General features: G+C 47.1%; 22 non-coding genes and 4 pseudogenes across 22 annotated transcripts in view; all 26 read right to left on the bottom strand.

Annotated features, from left to right (window-relative positions):
- The window catches only part of LOC146242907 (5S ribosomal RNA), a 119-nt gene extending 41 nt beyond the window's left edge, over positions 1-78 (bottom strand). The window contains exon 1 of the ribosomal RNA XR_014739855.1: positions 1-78. This exon is cut by the window's left edge and continues 41 nt beyond it. This is a non-coding gene — a ribosomal RNA (5S ribosomal RNA).
- Positions 79-298: 220 nt separating this feature from the next.
- LOC146242906 (5S ribosomal RNA) lies at positions 299-417 on the bottom strand. Its single transcript, XR_014739854.1, has one exon. It is a non-coding gene; the product is annotated as a 5S ribosomal RNA (ribosomal RNA).
- A 184-nt stretch (positions 418-601) lies between these two features.
- On the bottom strand, positions 602-720 carry LOC146242905 (5S ribosomal RNA). Its single transcript, XR_014737516.1, has one exon. It is a non-coding gene; the product is annotated as a 5S ribosomal RNA (ribosomal RNA).
- A 178-nt stretch (positions 721-898) lies between these two features.
- LOC146242904 (5S ribosomal RNA) lies at positions 899-1,017 on the bottom strand. The gene has a single exon (XR_014737514.1). It is a non-coding gene; the product is annotated as a 5S ribosomal RNA (ribosomal RNA).
- Positions 1,018-1,195: 178 nt separating this feature from the next.
- On the bottom strand, positions 1,196-1,314 carry LOC146242903 (5S ribosomal RNA). Its single transcript, XR_014739194.1, has one exon. It is a non-coding gene; the product is annotated as a 5S ribosomal RNA (ribosomal RNA).
- Positions 1,315-1,496: 182 nt separating this feature from the next.
- Positions 1,497-1,615, bottom strand: LOC146242902 (5S ribosomal RNA). The gene has a single exon (XR_014740283.1). It is a non-coding gene; the product is annotated as a 5S ribosomal RNA (ribosomal RNA).
- Positions 1,616-1,791: 176 nt separating this feature from the next.
- Positions 1,792-1,910, bottom strand: LOC146242901 (5S ribosomal RNA). Its single transcript, XR_014738694.1, has one exon. It is a non-coding gene; the product is annotated as a 5S ribosomal RNA (ribosomal RNA).
- Positions 1,911-2,100: 190 nt separating this feature from the next.
- Positions 2,101-2,219, bottom strand: LOC146242900 (5S ribosomal RNA). The gene has a single exon (XR_014739193.1). It is a non-coding gene; the product is annotated as a 5S ribosomal RNA (ribosomal RNA).
- Positions 2,220-2,399: 180 nt separating this feature from the next.
- LOC146242899 (5S ribosomal RNA) lies at positions 2,400-2,518 on the bottom strand (annotated as a pseudogene).
- Positions 2,519-2,700: 182 nt separating this feature from the next.
- On the bottom strand, positions 2,701-2,819 carry LOC146242898 (5S ribosomal RNA). The gene has a single exon (XR_014737513.1). It is a non-coding gene; the product is annotated as a 5S ribosomal RNA (ribosomal RNA).
- Positions 2,820-3,027: 208 nt separating this feature from the next.
- Positions 3,028-3,146, bottom strand: LOC146242897 (5S ribosomal RNA). The gene has a single exon (XR_014739192.1). It is a non-coding gene; the product is annotated as a 5S ribosomal RNA (ribosomal RNA).
- Positions 3,147-3,326: 180 nt separating this feature from the next.
- Positions 3,327-3,445, bottom strand: LOC146242896 (5S ribosomal RNA; annotated as a pseudogene).
- A 178-nt stretch (positions 3,446-3,623) lies between these two features.
- On the bottom strand, positions 3,624-3,742 carry LOC146242895 (5S ribosomal RNA). Its single transcript, XR_014739865.1, has one exon. It is a non-coding gene; the product is annotated as a 5S ribosomal RNA (ribosomal RNA).
- Positions 3,743-3,914: 172 nt separating this feature from the next.
- On the bottom strand, positions 3,915-4,033 carry LOC146242894 (5S ribosomal RNA). The gene has a single exon (XR_014737512.1). It is a non-coding gene; the product is annotated as a 5S ribosomal RNA (ribosomal RNA).
- Positions 4,034-4,211: 178 nt separating this feature from the next.
- LOC146242893 (5S ribosomal RNA) lies at positions 4,212-4,330 on the bottom strand. The gene has a single exon (XR_014737511.1). It is a non-coding gene; the product is annotated as a 5S ribosomal RNA (ribosomal RNA).
- A 172-nt stretch (positions 4,331-4,502) lies between these two features.
- Positions 4,503-4,621, bottom strand: LOC146242892 (5S ribosomal RNA). Its single transcript, XR_014737510.1, has one exon. It is a non-coding gene; the product is annotated as a 5S ribosomal RNA (ribosomal RNA).
- A 176-nt stretch (positions 4,622-4,797) lies between these two features.
- LOC146242891 (5S ribosomal RNA) lies at positions 4,798-4,916 on the bottom strand. Its single transcript, XR_014737509.1, has one exon. It is a non-coding gene; the product is annotated as a 5S ribosomal RNA (ribosomal RNA).
- Positions 4,917-5,090: 174 nt separating this feature from the next.
- Positions 5,091-5,209, bottom strand: LOC146242890 (5S ribosomal RNA). Its single transcript, XR_014739190.1, has one exon. It is a non-coding gene; the product is annotated as a 5S ribosomal RNA (ribosomal RNA).
- A 170-nt stretch (positions 5,210-5,379) lies between these two features.
- Positions 5,380-5,488, bottom strand: LOC146242889 (5S ribosomal RNA; annotated as a pseudogene).
- A 182-nt stretch (positions 5,489-5,670) lies between these two features.
- LOC146242888 (5S ribosomal RNA) lies at positions 5,671-5,789 on the bottom strand. The gene has a single exon (XR_014739189.1). It is a non-coding gene; the product is annotated as a 5S ribosomal RNA (ribosomal RNA).
- Positions 5,790-5,973: 184 nt separating this feature from the next.
- LOC146242887 (5S ribosomal RNA) lies at positions 5,974-6,092 on the bottom strand. Its single transcript, XR_014737835.1, has one exon. It is a non-coding gene; the product is annotated as a 5S ribosomal RNA (ribosomal RNA).
- A 170-nt stretch (positions 6,093-6,262) lies between these two features.
- On the bottom strand, positions 6,263-6,381 carry LOC146242886 (5S ribosomal RNA; annotated as a pseudogene).
- Positions 6,382-6,571: 190 nt separating this feature from the next.
- On the bottom strand, positions 6,572-6,690 carry LOC146242885 (5S ribosomal RNA). Its single transcript, XR_014737822.1, has one exon. It is a non-coding gene; the product is annotated as a 5S ribosomal RNA (ribosomal RNA).
- A 172-nt stretch (positions 6,691-6,862) lies between these two features.
- On the bottom strand, positions 6,863-6,981 carry LOC146242884 (5S ribosomal RNA). The gene has a single exon (XR_014739895.1). It is a non-coding gene; the product is annotated as a 5S ribosomal RNA (ribosomal RNA).
- A 170-nt stretch (positions 6,982-7,151) lies between these two features.
- On the bottom strand, positions 7,152-7,270 carry LOC146242883 (5S ribosomal RNA). The gene has a single exon (XR_014735970.1). It is a non-coding gene; the product is annotated as a 5S ribosomal RNA (ribosomal RNA).
- Positions 7,271-7,456: 186 nt separating this feature from the next.
- LOC146242882 (5S ribosomal RNA) overlaps positions 7,457-7,500 on the bottom strand; it is a 119-nt gene continuing 75 nt past the window's right edge. Inside the window, exon 1 of the ribosomal RNA XR_014738753.1 lies at positions 7,457-7,500. This exon is cut by the window's right edge and continues 75 nt beyond it. This is a non-coding gene — a ribosomal RNA (5S ribosomal RNA).

The raw sequence follows: 7,500 nt of genomic DNA, 5'->3' as shown, positions 1-7,500 counted from the left end.
GTACTAACCAGGCCCGACCCTGCTTAGCTTCCGAGATCAGACGAGATCGGGCGTTGCCAGGCTGGTATGGCCGTACGAAATAAGTTGACAACCATAGGCTACTTATCCATATACAGATTTAGCAATTGACAATGCAAGGTAGTCTCTCTCTCTCTCTCTCTCTCTCTCTCTCTCTCTCTCTCTCTCTCTCTCTCTCTCTCTCTCTCTCGTGTCAAAATGAAAACAGCTTCCAGCCCCTTCCATGAAGGACTACTTGTGCATATTGCAAGATGTCAGTTTCTAAGTGAATGAGCAAAAGAGCATACAGCACCTGGTATTCACAGGCGGTCTCCCATCCAAGTACTAACCAGGCCCGACCCTGCTTAGCTTCCGAGATCAGACGAGATCGGGCGTTGCCAGGCTGGTATGGCCGTACGAAATAAGTTGACAACCATAGGCTACTTATCCATATACAGATTTAGCAATTGACAATGCAAGGTAGTCTCTCTCTCTCTCTCTCTCTCTCTCTCTCGTGTCAAAATGAAAACAGCTTCCAGCCCCTTCCATGAAGGACTACTTGTGCATATTGCAAGATGTCAGTTTCTAAGTGAATGAGCAAAAGAGCATACAGCACCTGGTATTCCCAGGCGGTCTCCCATCCAAGTACTAACCAGGCCCGACCCTGCTTAGCTTCCGAGATCAGACGAGATCGGGCGTTGCCAGGCTGGTATGGCCGTACGAAATAAGTTGACAACCATAGGCTACTTATCCATATACAGATTTAGCAATTGAAAATGCAAGGTAGTCTCTCTCTCTCTCTCTCTCTCTCGTGTCAAAATGAAAACAGCTTCCAGCCCCTTTCATGAAGGACTACTTGTGCATATTGCAAGATGTCAGTTTCTAAGTGAATGAGCAAAAGAGCATACAGCACCTGGTATTCCCAGGCGGTCTCCCATCCAAGTACTAACCAGGCCCGACCCTGCTTAGCTTCCGAGATCAGACGAGATCGGGCGTTGCCAGGCTGGTATGGCCGTACGAAATAAGTTGACAACCATAGGCTACTTATCCATATACAGATTTAGCAATTGACAATGCAAGGTAGTCTCTCTCTCTCTCTCTCTCTCTCGTGTCAAAATGAAAACAGCTTCCAGCCCCTTTCATGAAGGACTACTTGTGCATATTGCAAGATGTCAGTTTCTAAGTGAATGAGCAAAAGAGCATACAGCACCTGGTATTCCCAGGCGGTCTCCCATCCAAGTACTAACCAGGCCCGACCCTGCTTAGCTTCCGAGATCAGACGTGATCGGGCGTTGCCAGGCTGGTATGGCCGTACGAAATAAGTTGACAACCATAGGCTACTTATCCATATACAGATTTAGCAATTGACAATGCAAGGTGGTCTCTCTCTCTCTCTCTCTCTCTCTCTCGTGTCAAAATGAAAACAGCTTCCAGCCCCTTTCATGAAGGACTACTTGTGCATATTGCAAGATGTCAGTTTCTAAGTGAATGAGCAAAAGAGCATACAGCACCTGGTATTCCCAGGCGGTCTCCCATCCAAGTACTAACCAGGCCCGACCCTGCTTGGCTTCCGAGATCAGACGTGATCGGGCGTTGCCAGGCTGGTATGGCCGTACGAAATAAGTTGACAACCATAGGCTACTTATCCATATACAGATTTAGCAATTGACAATGCAAGGTGGTCTCTCTCTCTCTCTCTCTCTCGTGTCAAAATGAAAACAGTTTCCAGCCCCTTTCATGAAGGACTACTTGTGCATATTGCAAGATGTCAGTTTCTAAGTGAATGAGCAAAAGAACATACAGCACCTGGTATTCCCAGGCGGTCTCCCATCCAAGTACTAACCAGGCCCGACCCTGCTTAGCTTCCGAGATCAGACGTGATCGGGCGTTGCCAGGCTGGTATGGCCGTACGAAATAAGTTGACAACCATAGGCTACTTATCCATATACAGATTTAGCAATTGACAATGCAAGGTGGTCTCTCTCTCTCTCTCTCTCTCTCTCTCTCTCTCTCGTGTCAAAATGAAAACAGCTTCCAGCCCCTTTCATGAAGGACTACTTGTGCATATTGCAAGATGTCAGTTTCTAAGTGAATGAGCAAAAGAGCATACAGCACCTGGTATTCCCAGGCGGTCTCCCATCCAAGTACTAACCAGGCCCGACCCTGCTTAGCTTCCGAGATCAGACGTGATCGGGCGTTGCCAGGCTGGTATGGCCGTACGAAATAAGTTGACAACCATAGGCTACTTATCCATATACAGATTTAGCAATTGACAATGCAAGGTGGTCTCTCTCTCTCTCTCTCTCTCTCTCGTGTCAAAATGAAAACAGTTTCCAGCCCCTTTCATGAAGGACTACTTGTGCATATTGCAAGATGTCAGTTTCTAAGTGAATGAGCAAAAGAGCATACAGCACCTGGTATTCCCAGGCGGTCTCCCATCCAAGTACTAACCAGGCCCGACCCTGCTTAGCTTCCGAGATCAGACGAGATTGGGCGTTGCCAGGCTGGTATGGCCGTACGAAATAAGTTGACAACCATAGGCTACTTATCCATATACAGATTTAGCAATTGACAATGCAAGGTAGTCTCTCTCTCTCTCTCTCTCTCTCTCTCGTGTCAAAATGAAAACAGCTTCCAGCCCCTTTCATGAAGGACTACTTGTGCATATTGCAAGATGTCAGTTTCTAAGTGAATGAGCAAAAGAGCATACAGCACCTGGTATTCCCAGGCGGTCTCCCATCCAAGTACTAACCAGGCCCGACCCTGCTTAGCTTCCGAGATCAGACGAGATCGGGCGTTGCCAGGCTGGTATGGCCGTACGAAATAAGTTGACAACCATAGGCTACTTATCCATATACAGATTTAGCAATTGACAATGCAAGGTGGTCTCTCTCTCTCTCTCTCTCTCTCTCTCTCTCTCTCTCTCTCTCTCTCTCTCTCGTGTCAAAATGAAAACAGCTTCCAGCCCCTTTCATGAAGGACTACTTGTGCATATTGCAAGATGTCAGTTTCTAAGTGAATGAGCAAAAGAGCATACAGCACCTGGTATTCCCAGGCGGTCTCCCATCCAAGTACTAACCAGGCCCGACCCTGCTTAGCTTCCGAGATCAGACGTGATCGGGCGTTGCCAGGCTGGTATGGCCGTACGAAATAAGTTGACAACCATAGGCTACTTATCCATATACAGATTTAGCAATTGACAATGCAAGGTGGTCTCTCTCTCTCTCTCTCTCTCTCTCGTGTCAAAATGAAAACAGTTTCCAGCCCCTTTCATGAAGGACTACTTGTGCATATTGCAAGATGTCAGTTTCTAAGTGAATGAGCAAAAGAGCATACAGCACCTGGTATTCCCAGGCGGTCTCCCATCCAAGTACTAACCAGGCCCGACCCTGCTTAGCTTCCGAGATCAGACGAGATTGGGCGTTGCCAGGCTGGTATGGCCGTACGAAATAAGTTGACAACCATAGGCTACTTATCCATATACAGATTTAGCAATTGACAATGCAAGGTAGTCTCTCTCTCTCTCTCTCTCTCTTGTGTCAAAATGAAAACAGCTTCCAGCCCCTTTCATGAAGGACTACTTGTGCATATTGCAAGATGTCAGTTTCTAAGTGAATGAGCAAAAGAGCATACAGCACCTGGTATTCCCAGGCGGTCTCCCATCCAAGTACTAACCAGGCCCGACCCTGCTTAGCTTCCGAGATCATACGAGATCGGGCGTTGCCAGGCTGGTATGGCCGTACGAAATAAGTTGACAACCATAGGCTACTTATCCATATACAGATTTAGCAATTGACAATGCAAGGTGGTCTCTCTCTCTCTCTCTCGTGTCAAAATGAAAACAGCTTCCAGCCCCTTTCATGAAGGACTACTTGTGCATATTGCAAGATTTCAGTTTCTAAGTGAATGAGCAAAAGAGCATACAGCACCTGGTATTCCCAGGCGGTCTCCCATCCAAGTACTAACCAGGCCCGACCCTGCTTAGCTTCCGAGATCAGACGAGATCGGGCGTTGCCAGGCTGGTATGGCCGTACGAAATAAGTTGACAACCATAGGCTACTTATCCATATACAGATTTAGCAATTGACAATGCAAGGTAGTCTCTCTCTCTCTCTCTCTCTCTCGTGTCAAAATGAAAACAGCTTCCAGCCCCTTTCATGAAGGACTACTTGTGCATATTGCAAGATGTCAGTTTCTAGGTGAATGAGCAAAAGAGCATACAGCACCTGGTATTCCCAGGCGGTCTCCCATCCAAGTACTAACCAGGCCCGACCCTGCTTAGCTTCCGAGATCAGACGAGATCGGGCGTTGCCAGGCTGGTATGGCCGTACGAAATAAGTTGACAACCATAGGCTACTTATCCATATACAGATTTAGCAATTGACAATGCAAGGTAGTCTCTCTCTCTCTCTCTCGTGTCAAAATGAAAACAGCTTCCAGCCCCTTTCATGAAGGACTACTTGTGCATATTGCAAGATGTCAGTTTCTAAGTGAATGAGCAAAAGAGCATACAGCACCTGGTATTCCCAGGCGGTCTCCCATCCAAGTACTAACCAGGCCCGACCCTGCTTAGCTTCCGAGATCAGACGAGATCGGGCGTTGCCAGGCTGGTATGGCCGTACGAAATAAGTTGACAACCATAGGCTACTTATCCATATACAGATTTAGCAATTGACAATGCAAGGTGGTCTCTCTCTCTCTCTCTCTCTCGTGTCAAAATGAAAACAGTTTCCAGCCCCTTTCATGAAGGACTACTTGTGCATATTGCAAGATGTCAGTTTCTAAGTGAATGAGCAAAAGAGCATACAGCACCTGGTATTCCCAGGCGGTCTCCCATCCAAGTACTAACCAGGCCCGACCCTGCTTAGCTTCCGAGATCAGACGAGATCGGGCGTTGCCAGGCTGGTATGGCCGTACGAAATAAGTTGACAACCATAGGCTACTTATCCATATACAGATTTAGCAATTGACAATGCAAGTTAGTCTCTCTCTCTCTATCTCTCGTGTCAAAATGAAAACAGCTTCCAGCCCCTTTCATGAAGGACTACTTGTGCATATTGCAAGATGTCAGTTTCTAAGTGAATGAGCAAAAGAGCATACAGCACCTGGTATTCCCAGGCGGTCTCCCATCCAAGTACTAACCAGGCCCGACCCTGCTTAGCTTCCGAGATCAGACGTGATCGGGCGTTGCCAGGCTGGTATGGCCGTACGAAATAAGTTGACAACCATAGGCTACTTATCCATATACAGATTTAGCAATTGACAATGCAAGGTGGTCTCTCTCTCTCTCTCGTGTCAAAATGAAAACAGCTTCCAGCCCCTTTCATGAAGGATTACTTGTGCATATTGCAAGATTTCAGTTTCTAAGTGAATGAGCAAAAGAGCATACAGCACCTGGTATTCCCAGGCGGTCTCCCATCCAAGTACTAACCAGGCCCAACCCTGCTTAGCTTCCGAGATCAGGCGTTGCCAGGCTGGTATGGCCGTACGAAATAAGTTGACAACCATAGGCTACTTATCCATATACAGATTTAGCAATTGACAATGCAAGGTAGTCTCTCTCTCTCTCTCTCTCTCTCTCTCGTGTCAAAATGAAAACAGCTTCCAGCCCCTTTCATGAAGGACTACTTGTGCATATTGCAAGATGTCAGTTTCTAAGTGAATGAGCAAAAGAGCATACAGCACCTGGTATTCCCAGGCGGTCTCCCATCCAAGTACTAACCAGGCCCGACCCTGCTTAGCTTCCGAGATCAGACGTGATCGGGCGTTGCCAGGCTGGTATGGCCGTACGAAATAAGTTGACAACCATAGGCTACTTATCCATATACAGATTTAGCAATTGACAATGCAAGGTAGTCTCTCTCTCTCTCTCTCTCTCTCTCTCTCGTGTCAAAATGAAAACAGCTTCCAGCCCCTTTCATGAAGGACTACTTGTGCATATTGCAAGATTTCAGTTTCTAAGTGAATGAGCAAAAGAGCATACAGCACCTGGTATTCCCAGGCGGTCTCCCATCCAAGTACTAACCAGGCCCAACCCTGCTTAGCTTCCGAGATCAGACGAGATCGGGCGTTGCCAGGCTGGTATGGCCGTACGAAATAAGTTGACAACCATAGGCTACTTATCCATATACAGATTTAGCAATTGACAATGCAAGGTGGTCTCTCTCTCTCTCTCTCCCTCTCGTGTCAAAATGAAAACAGCTTCCAGCCCCTTTCATGAAGGACTACTTGTGCATATTGCAAGATTTCAGTTTCTAAGTGAATGAGCATACAGCACCTGGTATTCCCAGGCGGTCTCCCATCCAAGTACTAACCAGGGCCGACCCTGCTTAGCTTCCGAGATCAGACGAGATCGGGCGTTGCCAGGCTGGTATGGCCGTACAAAATAAGTTGACAACCATAGGCTACTTATCCATATACAGATTTAGCAATTGACAATGCAAGGTAGTCTCTCTCTCTCTCTCTCTCTCTCTCTCTCTCTCTCGTGTCAAAATGAAAACAGCTTCCAGCCCCTTTCATGAAGGACTACTTGTGCATATTGCAAGATTTCAGTTTCTAAGTGAATGAGCAAAAGAGCATACAGCACCTGGTATTCCCAGGCGGTCTCCCATCCAAGTACTAACCAGGCCCAACCCTGCTTAGCTTCCGAGATCAGACGAGATCGGGCGTTGCCAGGCTGGTATGGCCGTACGAAATAAGTTGACAACCATAGGCTACTTATCCATATACAGATTTAGCAATTGACAATGCAAGGTGGTCTCTCTCTCTCTCTCTCTCCCTCTCGTGTCAAAATGAAAACAGCTTCCAGCCCCTTTCATGAAGGACTACTTGTGCATATTGCAAGATTTCAGTTTCTAAGTGAATGAGCATACAGCACCTGGTATTCCCAGGCGGTCTCCCATCCAAGTACTAACCAGGCCCGACCCTGCTTAGCTTCCGAGATCAGACGAGATCGGGCGTTGCCAGGGTGGTATGGCCGTACCAAATAAGTTGACAACCATAGGCTACTTATCCATATACAGATTTAGCAATTGACAATGCAAGGTAGTCTCTCTCTCTCTCTCGTGTCAAAATGAAAACAGCTTCCAGCCCCTTTCATGAAGGACTACTTGTGCATATTGCAAGATGTCAGTTTCTAAGTGAATGAGCAAAAGAGCATACAGCACCTGGTATTCCCAGGCGGTCTCCCATCCAAGTACTAACCAGGCCCGACCCTGCTTAGCTTCCGAGATCAGATGAGATCGGGCGTTGCCAGGCTGGTATGGCCGTACGAAATAAGTTGACAACCATAGGCTACTTATCCATATACAGATTTAGCAATTGACAATGCAAGGTAGTCTCTCTCTCTCTCTCTCTCTCTCTCTCTCTCGTGTCAAAATGAAAACAGCTTCCAGCCCCTTTCATGAAGGACTACTTGTGCATATTGCAAGATGTCAGTTTCTAAGTGAATGAGCAAAAGAGCATACAGCACCTGGTATTCCCAGGCGGTCTCCCATCCGAGTA

Source organism: Hypomesus nipponensis, chromosome 20 (assembly GCF_054491055.1).
Source record: "Hypomesus nipponensis isolate SF chromosome 20, ASM5449105v1, whole genome shotgun sequence".
NCBI classification, from domain to species: domain Eukaryota; kingdom Metazoa; phylum Chordata; class Actinopteri; order Osmeriformes; family Osmeridae; genus Hypomesus; species Hypomesus nipponensis.
Note: the sequence above shows the minus strand (reverse complement) of the source record. Positions and strands in the feature narration are given on the sequence as shown.